The following is a 12,379-nucleotide window of genomic DNA, read 5'->3' as shown; positions in this document are numbered from 1 at the left end:
GGCTTATGTTTAAATACAGTGATACCTTGTCTTACAAACTTAATTGGTTCCGGTGCGAGGTTCTTAAGGTGAAAAGTTTGTAAGACGAAACAATGCTTCCCATAGGAATCAATGGAAAAGTGATTAATGCGTGCAAGCCCAAAATTCACCCCTTTTGCCAGCCGAAGTGCCCGTTTTTGAGCTGCTGGGATTCCCCTAAGGCTCCCCTCCATGGGAAACCCCACCTCCGGGCTTCTGTGTTTTTACAATGCTGCAGGGGAATCCCAGCAGGGGAATCCCAACAGCGCAAAAATGAGCGCTTTGCTGGCAACGGAAGTCCAGAGGTGGGGTTTCACAGCGAAGGGAGCATCAGTGAAATCGCAGCATCGCAAAAACACTAAAGTCCTTGAAACCCCACCTCCGGACCTCTGTGTTTTTGCGATGCTGCGATTTCACTGAGCCTCCCCTCGCTGGGAAACCCCACCTCTGGACTTCCGTTGCCAGCGAAGCGCCCGTTTTTGCGCTGCTGGATTCCCCGGCTGGGATTCCCCTGCAGCATCACGGAAGTCCGGAGGTGGGGTTTCCCATGGAGGGGAGCCTCAGGGCAATCCCAGCAGCGCAAAAATGGGTGCTTTGCTGGCAACGGAAGTCCGGAGGCAGGGCATCCCAGTGGCGGTAGTGGGTTTGTAAGGTGAAAATAGTTTGTAAGAAAAGGCAAAAAAATCTTAAACCCCGGGTTTGTATCTCGAAAAGTTTGTATGATGAGGCGTTTGTAAGACGAGGTATCACTGTATTTAAGATTGCACAAGTGAAGAGTGAATGTGTAAAAATTGAGAGCCAATTTGGTCTAGGGGTTAAGGCACCAGGTTGGAAACTGGGAAGCTATGAATTCTGATTCTACCTTGGCATGAAAACTTGTTGGGTGACTTTGGGACAGTTATTCTTTCTCAACCCAACCCACCTCACAGGGTTGTATTTTTCTGGGGAAAATAGAAGGAGGAAGGAGCATTCAATATGTTCGCCATGTTAACTTATGTATAAAAATAATAAGGGCAGGATAAAAATATATACAATTTTAAAAAGTTAAATTGAGACTAGGATTGCACATTAACTGTAGTTTATTGAGAAAATCACATTTTTCATCAACCATGCTTCATGACTATAATGGTTTCCTTGTCATATGCCAAACCACAATAAACCACCCCATGATGACTTAGGATATTGTCTGAACAAGTTTGATGAACTAATTTCAACATATTACAGGAGAGTTTAATCTGAATAGTCAAAGTGCTTGGACACAGTTGACTTTATTTCAGAGGGTTAATGTGGAGAGATGTAAAGAGTAATTGTGGATCACTTGTATACTGTTCTAAATAGAGTCTAGAAGAATAGATCAAACTTGATTTCTACTTAAAAATAAAGGACATTTACTTTTTTGAGGTACAAATTCAACAGTCTTCCTTAAACTGTTGGGCTCAGGCTAGAGTTCTTATCACCCCTAACCAGGGAAAACTAAGGTTAAAGTTTGAAATAGCAAAGAGAACTTTTGGATCAAGGAAAAACACTCAATATGATCTCATTCTCTTAAAAATAGCAGCAGGTATCTCAGTATCTACTACTGAAAGCTTTCCACCTTGTAATTAAAAATATACTGAACTTGAATATTTAATCAGGGATGTATTGTATAGATTGTCAGTTAGTTGACACTAGATTCCTGAATTTATACATCTTAAAGATGCATGATGCCTTGGGATATAATATCCATTTCTTTCTTCTTCTAGAAAATTTCTTTTTATCTGACACTTTTTTTCCTGGATATACAGTAGTTATAAGCCTTAGCACATATTGGGAGTAAACAAATTGAATTCAATGGAAGTTGTGTCTCAATAAACATGGATAGGTTGCACTATTCAATCTCTTTAAGCTTGGAAACTGATAATGATGACTCCACAAAGCTCTTTGAATCTTTTCATGTTTGTTTGTTTGATGGTTGATATGTCAGTATACATTATTAATCTATTTAGAATAGAATAGAATAGAATAGAATTTTTTATTGGCCAAATGTGATTGGATACACAAGGAATTTGTCTTTGGTGCATATGCTCTCAGTGTACATAAAAGAAAAGATACATTTGTCAAGAGTCATGAAGTACAATACTTAATTATTGTCATACGGTACAAATAAGCAATCAGGAAACGATATTAATATTAGGCCACAAGCTTTATTCCTATATGCATATATACTTACGGTATTTCTTGTGCTCTGGCATTTAGTTTTTCATATTGGCTGCTTCATGTAATTATATATCAGAATGATATTTGTTATGCCAAGTATGAAGCTCAGACGGTTTATAGTTTCAGGGGTTCGATTATCACCCTTTGTATTATATGTGACTAGAACAAATACTGACCTAAAATAAAAAATTTGGAAGGTTTTTCTATTGATTTCAATGCAGCCTGAGTCATGCTTTCTTGAGAAGATTATTGATGGCTATATATCAGATTTGTACTGTAGACTTGAAAACCATTGAAGGAAGTGCCTCATGTAAGCAAAGAATGTCTTTGCTGTTCATTAAAGCTTACATGATTTTTCTGATATCGTAGAGCTCCCATTCATGGGCTGGAAAAATCCAAACTAGATTATTATTATTATTATTTATTATATTTGTATGCCGCCTCTTTCCGTAGACTCGGGGCAGCTCACAACAGTGATAAAAACAGTACATGGTAACAAATCCAATAATTAAAATCTAAAATAACAGTTTTACATTACAAAGTCTAAAAAAAAACAACAACAAAAAAACTAATGGATAAAATACATACACACAGTTGTATCATGCACAAAATTACATAGTGTTGGTCATCACCTATAAAGCCCTCCATGGCACCGGACCAGGGTATCCACGAGACCGCCTTCTGCCGCACGAATCCCAGCGACCGGTTAGGTCCCACAGAGTGGGCCTTCTCCGGGTCCCATCAACAAAACAATGTCATTTGGCGGGGCCCAGGGGAAGAGCCTTCTCTGTGGCGGCCCCGGCCCTCTGGAATCAACTCCCCCCGGAGATTAGAATTGCCTCCACCCTCCTCGCCTTTCGTAAGCTCCTAAAAACCCATCTCTGCCATCAGGCATGGGGGAACTGAGATATTCTTTCCCCCTAAGCCTTTACAATTTATGCATGGTATGTTTGTTTGTATGTATGTTTGGTTTTACAAATAAGGGGTTTTTAAAGATATTTTTAGGATTGGATTTACATGCTGTTTTTGTTGCTGTTGTTAGCTGCCCTGAGTCTGCGGAGAGGGGCGGCATACAAATCCAATAAATAATAAAATAATAATAATAGGCAAGGGGGGGATGTCTCAGTTCCCCCAGGCCTGACGACAGAGTTGGGTTTTAAGGAGTTTACGATGTCCACAAAGAAATAAAGAAAACTCTATCTCTGTGCTGCTTTGTAATCATTATCCAGATTTTTCCAGCCCAGACCTGACAGCCATAGATGAGGAAATCTCACAGAAATGTGAAGTCAAATGTTGCTTTTTATGAATCAAATAGTTAAAGCATTCTATCTTTAATATGAGTCTTAGAGTAGCCACATTTTCCCCAGGTATGTGCAGAAGCCTAAAATAATGTGGTATGTCCTTTGATGAACAGAAGTGCCGTATTCATGTGGGATCTGTAGGATTCTTCCAGACCATTTTTCAGCATGCCCAAATAAACATACACGGAAATAACACGAACTGTCATTTCATGCAGCAATGCTCAGTTGTTTTAGACATAGAAGACATAGAATTCTTTATTGGCCAAGCACCAGTGAAGGGCTGCCAAATTTTTACTACCACATTGTGGGCGTGGATTGTGCAGGACACCCTGCATTTTCTTTCAACATCTTTCAGTGCAAATTGGGTGCTCTGGGGTGGAGCTCTATTTTTGCTACCCCACTGTGTTCCCCCCCCCCCCCCGTCCGGGCAGTAGCCCACTCTTGGATTGCACGCACAAGGAATTTGTCTTTGGTGCATACGCTCTCAGTGTACATAAAAGAAAAAGATACATTTGTCAAGAATGATGTGGTACAACACTTAATGATTGTCATAGAGGTAAAATAAACAATGTGGAAACAATCAATATTAATAAAAATCTTAAGAATTCAAGCAACCAGTTACAGTCATACAGTCATAAGTGGGAGGAGATGGGTGATAGGAATGATAGTACTGTAGTTAGTTTTAATTGAGATCAATTTTTAAAATTATTAAGTTGCATTGCAGAGATGTAAAATGAGGAAGAAGTTTTTAAAGTCTGCTTCTTTCTACAAATAAGGAAATACAGGTAGCCCTCAAATTACAACAGTTCATCTATGACTGTTTGAAGTTATAACAGCACTGAAAAAAGAGATTTATGACCATTTTTCACACTTAGGACCTCTGCAGCATCCCCATGGTCACATGATCAAAATTCAGATGCTTGGCAACTGGTTCATATTTATGAGGGTTGCAGAGTCATGTGATCACCTTTTGCAACCTTCTGATAAAGTCAATGGGGCAGCCAGATTCACTTAACAACCATGTTACTAATTTACTAACTGCAGTGATTCACTTAATGGTGGCAAGAAAGTTCATAAAAAGGGGCAAAATTTACTTAACAAATGTCTCACTTAGCAACATAAATTTTGGGCTCAATTGTGGTCATACGTCAAGGACTATCTGTAGTGTTTCAAAAATATTTTAAAAAATATTTTTAGGTTAACCAAAATTTCTCTTCTATTTTTAATAATTTTTGAAAATGAATTTTTAGCACTACTGGGCAAGAAAAGCAACCTTATGAATAGAGTTGGTAACAGTTGCCAACTCTTTTCATAAAAACCATGCATATGGTTGATTTCTTATAGGCTATTTCCAAATTCAAAGTGAAAACTATATATACATATTTCCTGATTTTTTTTAATGCAAAGAAGCCTTAAAAGTATGATCCCCTGCCCCAGCGCTATCTATTTTTTCTCCTGCTGACCAATTTATGCTTGTCTCCCCACCTCTAAACAATCAAACCTTCTGCTTGAATGAGAATAAACTCATATCTAAAATCTTGGAAGAAGAAAGTTGTTGGAGAAGATGAATTTTGGAAGAAAAAGTGCATCAAGGTCGTATTAGTTTGGGGAAGTTTTGATAATAATAATAATAATAATTATTATTATTATTATTATTATTATTATTATTATTATTATTTATTACATTTGTATGCTGCCCCTCTCCAAGGACTTGGAGCGGCTCACAACAATAAAACATCATATACAAATCCAATGTTAAAACAGTCTTTAAAAAAACCCTATTAAAAACAGTCATACAGCCCAAAAACATCATCCATAAAATCAAAGGCAGCTAAGGATATGTCAATTCCTCCATGCCTGACGACATAGATGAGTTTTCAAAAGTTGGCGAAAGGCAAGGAGGGTGGGGGCAGTCCTAATTTCCGGGGGGAGCTGATTCCAGAGGGCCGGGGCCACCACAGAGAAGGCTCTTCCCCTGGGTTCCACCAGACGGCATTGTTTCATCGACGGGACCTGGAGAAGGCCAACTCTGTGGGACCTAATTGGTCGCTGGGATTTGTGTGGCAGCAAGCGGTCCCAGAGGTATTCTGGTCCGATGCCATGTAGGGCTTTATAGGTCATAACCAACACTTTGAATTGTGACCGGAAACTGATCGGCAGCCAGTGCAGGCTGCGGAGTGATGACAAAACATGGGCATATCTGGGAATGCCCATGATAGCTCTCGCAGCCGCATTCTGCACGATCTGAAGTTTCCGAACACTTTTCAAAGGAAGCCCCATGTAGAGAGCATTGCAGTAGTCGAACTTCGAGGTGATGAGGGCATGAGTGACTGTGAGCAATGATTCCCGGTCCAAATAGGGCCGCAACTGGTGCACCAGGCGAACCTGGGAAAACGCCCTCCTCGCCACAGCTGAAAGATGGTTCTCTAATGTGAGCTGTGGATCGAGGAGGACGCCCAAGTTGTGGACCCTTTCCGAGGGGGTCAGTAATTCCCCCCCCCCCAGGGTGATGGATGGACAGATGGAATTGTCCTTGGGAGGCAAAACCCACAGCCACTCCGTCTTGTCAGCAATGAGGAATTTACTTTAAGCTGTATGATAACAAGCAATCTCTAATATTGAACAATATGAGGTATTCCAAAAAAGTGGATGTGAATATCTGTGAGAATACTTTGATTTAAGTACAGATTGCTTTAGTCATGTGCTCGATTCCTCTCTAAGCATACAGTAACAGTATGCCAGGTTTTACCATGGTTTTCTCTTCTCCATCATCTTATGCAGAAGCAGTTCTCAGGAATGTCCATGGAGATTCTCAGTTATCCAAGTCATGGTTGTCCCAAAGGTGCTTTTTAAAGAAACTTCTTCCAGCTGAAGAAACTTCTTGGATGAGGAGCGAAACGTCTTCAAAGAAAAACCAGAAAAGTCCAGTTGCCTCTTGAAAAAGCACCTTTGGGACAGCTCTCAGGAAGATAAATGATGCTGTGTTAGTTGCTACAAAGAAGAGTTGGTTAATCTATTCTCCAAAGCACCTGAGGGTAGAACAAGAAGCAATGGATGGAAAAAAACCAAGGAGAGAAGCAACCTAGAACTATGGAGAAATTTCCTGACAGTGGACAATTAATAAATTAATACAATTAATAATAGAGAACAATTAATTGGTGGAACAACTTGCCTCCAGAAAAAATTGGCAATTTTTGAAATGGTATAGGGGTCCCTATAAGTTCTCTTCCAATTCTTTTATTCAATTCTGCAACAACTTTGAGTTTGAATTTTTATTCTGCCTTTATTACTTTATGTTGTGGTTAGCTCTGGCCCTGCTCCTGCCCCAAGGACTGTGGATGTGGAGGAGACATCCACATGCTGCAGGCCTGTTTTGCCCCTGGTGGAATCTGCTGATGAAGGCTCCTCTGATCAAGAAGACATGAGTGACAGGGAGGAGGAGAGTGTGGCAGACAGCTCAGAAGGAGATCAATTATCTCTCTCCTCCTTGGATTCAGAATAAGAGTTAATGATACAGCCACGCATGAGGAGAGCGATGCATAGGCAACAACTGAGAGATTACTATCAAAGAAAATGAGGCCACCTGTGGTTGGGTGGGGCTGTGGTAATTAGTAAGGCTGCTATAAATAGCAGCCTGTGGGTTTGGCCATTGTGGAGGATTATCTGATCGTTGTGTTTTGTGACTGCTTTACTGACTTTGACTTTTTGTGTGCTGATTTTTCCCCGCTTTGAAACTAAACCAGATCAAAGTGTGTGTCACTTTGTGAAAGAAGGACTGTGAATTGCCTCACAGCTGCAAGCTAAGTATCACAGAACTGATAAGGGACTTGTACAAATTACCAGTTTGTTTGGAGACAAGTGCTCTTTGCTATACCAAAAGAGGGCTTGGTTTAAGTGAATTTTCATTATAAATAACATTGTTTTGAATTTTCAAACGTGTGTGTGTCTGAAATTTGTACCTGTGAATTTTTGGGAGGATTCTACCAGAGAGCCCGACAGAACACTTTATAAGTAATTCAAGGTGCCAAGCTCTTGGGGAAAGTGATAAATGAGAATCACATGAGCCCAGATAACCATTTCAAATGCAACCATTTTAAATACATGCCAGTTCCAAAGAGCTAAAATCTTGATCACACAAACCCGTGAGAGGTTTCAACCATTATAAATACAGGCCAGTTGCAAAGCATTCAGATTTTGATCGTGTGACTATGGGGATGTGGTGATGACAGGACCAGTCATAACTTGCCTTTTCAGCACTCTGTAACTTCAAACAATTGCTAAACAAATGGCCATAAGTTGAGGACTAGTTGTGTTGTACCTTTCTCTTTGGAAAATTCACAATACATTAAATACAGTGATCCCTCTATTATCGCGAGGGTTCTGTTCCAAGACCCCTCGCGATAATCGATTTTTCGCAATGTAGGGTTGCGGAAGTAAAAACACCATCTGCGCATGCGCGCCCTTTTTTCTATGGCCGCGCATGCGTAGATGGTGGAGTTTGCGTTCCCCGCCGCCCATGCAAAGGGGAAACCCCGATTTGGCTCCTCGCTGCTGCTGCGCTACTGAGCAGATCAGCTGCTGGGCGGCCGAAGGAACCTTCCCTGGGTCTTCCCCCTCTTGCTGGCGGGCGGGGCGAGCGGCGGGCATCAGCGAGGAGCCGGGGTTTCCCCTTTGCGTGGGCGGCCGTGAAGACACAGGTTGGGGGTTCGGGGGGGTGCTGGGAAGCCCCCCAGGCCGGCTGCGACCTTTTAAAACAGCCGCGCCGCTTCCGAGCTGAGTCCTGAAGCCAAACGCCAAAGGCGAACTTCCACGTTTGGCTTCAGGACTCAGCTGGGAAGTGGCGCGGCTGTTTTAAAAGGTCGCAGCCGGCCTGGGGGGCTTCCCAGCACCCCCCCGAACCCGGGTTGGGGGTTTGGGGGGGTGCTGGGAAGCCCCCCAGGCCGGCTGCGACCTTTTAAAACAGCCGCGCTGCTTCCCAGCTGAGTCCTGAAGCCAAATGCGGAAGTGGTTTTTTTTTTAATTAATATTTTTAAAAAAATTGCGATATAGCGTTTCGCGAAGATCGAGATCGCGAAACTCGAGGGATCACTGTATTCCAATAACTACAGTGATACAATTTAGTTTGTTTGGCATTGAGTATGCCAAGTAATAGAAGTAGTTTTTATTTTGATTGTAAAAGTTGAGCATAAGACAATAGAAAAATATGTGAAAAGGATCAAAAAGGAACCTCAGCTGTGAGAAAAAGGTATCTTACCTTCCTGCTTTCATAACTCTTTTGGTAGACTATGAAAATGCAAAATAAAATAAAATAAAGCTGGAAATGATTGTTATCAAATATATAATTATGCTGTACATACTTTTTAAATTTAGATTTATGTTTGATAAATAAAATGATGTTTTTAATCCAGTTTTTCCGATTTTATTTTCAAATAGCTAATGAATAACTTTCCCTTCCATTTTAAAATGTTGAGATGACTTCTGAGGTTCACTTTCTTCCTGTAAACTGCATAGCATCATGGCATGGCACAGTGAAAATTAAGCAATTTTTTTTGGGTACACATTATCGGGTTGAGGTCAACAACCTTGCCCACATCAGTTCACTACAATTTCTCAGAAGACACCAATACTATAAGTTGTATGCATATATGTGGTTGTATGACAATAATGGCTGGTAACCAGACAAGCATTCTTTCAATTGAAAATTAAGTGCGTATATAGGCAAATATGTAATCAGGCAGATATGGTGTTAACGTGGCTGCGTGTACTCTTAATGAGCAATAGATTTCCCAAGTATTAACCTAGCAAGAATAAAGGGTTTCTTTGAACTTTCAAGTGGGTATGCTATTTACATCAGCAAAGTTGTCACCGCCTCGGAGGTGGGGGAAACACCACCAGGGCTCTTCAATCAGCTTTCAGGGAAGAAGAAGAAGAAAAAACCCAGTATGAATTAGAATGACATGGTAAATGTGAATTCCTTTAAATGAAAGACAAATCAGCTTACTTTACAGTCCTGTTAGAAGAAATGTTTTCATTGACTGTTCAGCATATTATCTTGGTTCTTTCCATGAATTCCCAGGAAAACCCACTTCCTTTTTTTCTAATATTGTTTCTCCCCCCCTTAATATTTACGAAGAGCCAAATTAATGCTCTTTCTTTAGGAATAAATCCCATTCTCTTCACAAATCATAATCTTTGAAGTTCAGCTTCCAAATATACATCCAAGTCTCCGGAGAGGGGCGGCATACAAATCGAATAAATGAAATGAAATGAAATCCCATGTGCTTCGGCTATGTCCCATTTAGTTTTTAAGCAGCAATCCGCCATATTTTTTTCCATGCTGCCTTTTGAATAAATGATAAACTTCTATCTTATGAATAGAAAAATTCAACTCCGGAGTAGAGAAATTCAGGTTCAAATTCTGTTTTTTTATCACAGAAGCTCACTGGTTGACTTTAGATTAGTCACTTTCAAGCCCAATCTACCTAATAGGGTTGATGTTGCAAGAAAAAAAATATCAGGAGAATGCTATGTATGCATTGGCTGCCGATCAGTTTCCGGTCACAATTCAAAGTGTTGGTTATGACCTTTAAAGCCCTGCATGGCAATGGACCAGAGTACCTCCAGAACCGCCTGCTACCGCACGAATCCCAGCAACTGATAAGGTCCCACAGAGTTGGCCTTCTCTGGGTCCCGTCGACCAAACAATGTCGTTTGGCGGGCCCCAGTGGAAGAGCCTTCTCTGTGGCAGCCCCGGCCCTCTGGAATCAACTCCCCCCAGAGATTAGAACTGCCCCCACACTCCTTGTCTTTTGTAAATTACTCAAGACCCATCTACACCTCCAGGCATGGGGGAGTTGAGACACCTTTCCCCCAGGCTTTTTTATATTTATGTTTGGGTATGTATATGTTGTTTGCTTTTTTAAATATGATAGGGTTTTATGTGCTTTTTAATATTAGATTTGTTTTCGCTGGAATATTGTTTTTATTATTGTTGTGAGCCGCCCCGAGTCTTCGGAGAGAGGCGGCATACAAATCTAATAAATTGAATTGAATTGAATTTATGGAATGCTCAAATGGAGGGATATAAATCAAAAGAATATTGAGAAAGGGATACAAAGCACAAGAGTTAAATTTATGTTTTATTAAATTTATAGGCCGCCCAACTCCTAATGGACTCTGGGCAGTGTACAACAATAAAAACAATATACAGTAATTAAAATCCCAATAAAACAACCATCACTACTAGGTTATAGCTTAATGGCCCCAGGCCTGCTGGCAAAGCCATGTTTTTAAGGCTTTCCAGAAGGCCAGGAGGGTGGGGGAAATGTGGATCTCTGGGGATAGTTGATTCCAGAGCAAAGGGGCCACAACAGAGAAGGCCCTCCTCTGCGGCCCCGCCAGTTGGCACTGTTTGGCTGATAGGACCTGTCAGGCCAGCTCTGTGAGTTCTAATTGGCCTCTGGGAAGTGTGAGGCAGAAAACGGTCCCGTAAATAATCTGGTCCTAAGCCATGTAGGGCTTTATAGGTGCTAACCAACATCTTAAATTGCTTCCGGAGACAGATTGGTAGCCAGTGCAGCTCGTGGAGTGCAAGATGCCTGCCTCCTTCTTCATTCCTTCCTTTCCATTCCCCTCCAATCTGCCTGCTTGGGTGTGTGTTTGGGAGCAGCCTTTTTAGGAGAAGGAAGGGGAGGGGGTAGATAACTTTCTAACACTCATTTCATAAGGATATATTTGGGGCAAAAAGGAATGATCTGTCCAACATCAAGTGACTGAGTAACTGACAAATAAGAACAAATAAAAATAATAACATACACTGAGTTAAATGGAACAAGTTTCTATCTGATCATTGGACCTTCTTAAGTGTCAGTCTTTAGGCAAAGATTCTTCCCATCAGTTGTTATTTCTGCAAAAAAAACCATAATCAACCCCTTTCATATGCAATATATGTGCTGCTAAATTTTTTACTGCCATACTGTGGGCATGGCTTATTTTGTGGGTGTGGCTTGCTGGCCATGTGACTGGGTAGGAGTGGCTTGCTGGCCATGTGACCAGGTGGGAGTGACTTGACAACCATGTGACCAGGGGGTGGCTTAAAGGTCATGTGACTGGGTGGGAGTGGCTTACCGACCAAGGTAAGTTTTCAAAGAGGTGCTTGGACTCTTTCAATTGATTAAGTCACATTATTTGAATAGCCACAAAAATGACAAATGATAGACAGCATTATTTGTTGAGGAGCACAGTAACATTTTAAGATTTTGTACTGAACCCACAGTACATCCTTCTTTTCTTTTAAGATAGGTTTCTAACACTCATTTCGTCCACTCATGCTTTTAGGACATATTTGGGGCAAAAATACATATTGTTTTGATTTCTCTGATCTTTAGAATTGGACAACTTTTGTCACTCAATAAAGGTTGCATTTTGTTTTATATTTTTCTTCCCAGTTACTACAGCAACTTATCTGAAGTGCAGAATGCTTTAAGCATTTAAGATGTGTGAGACATACTTTGAATAAATACGTTCCACTGGAGACTGTACATGAGTTTAAACTTTTCTACCTAGACCAATGGGATTGGAAAATCCCTAACTTCTATAACTCAATACTGTATATCACGCATAATTCATGCATTGAAGCATTACACAAAATTTCAAAGATTCCAGACACATTAACTTCCATGGGATTTTCATGTACAATCGTACATTTTTCTTATGGCAGCATTTAACTGTTTTGTTTTGGTGTTTTTTTTAAATTGTTGCATTGTGTCTTTTCTTCTTTTTTAGTTATTCTCACTGGGTGTGCCACCCAGCATCAAAAGTGTGAGATAAGCAGCCATATAAATGTAATAAATATATAAAAACAT

The sequence above is a fragment of the Erythrolamprus reginae genome, chromosome 3 (assembly GCF_031021105.1).
Source record: "Erythrolamprus reginae isolate rEryReg1 chromosome 3, rEryReg1.hap1, whole genome shotgun sequence".
Classification (NCBI taxonomy): Eukaryota; Metazoa; Chordata; class Lepidosauria; order Squamata; family Dipsadidae; genus Erythrolamprus; species Erythrolamprus reginae.
Note: the sequence above shows the minus strand (reverse complement) of the source record.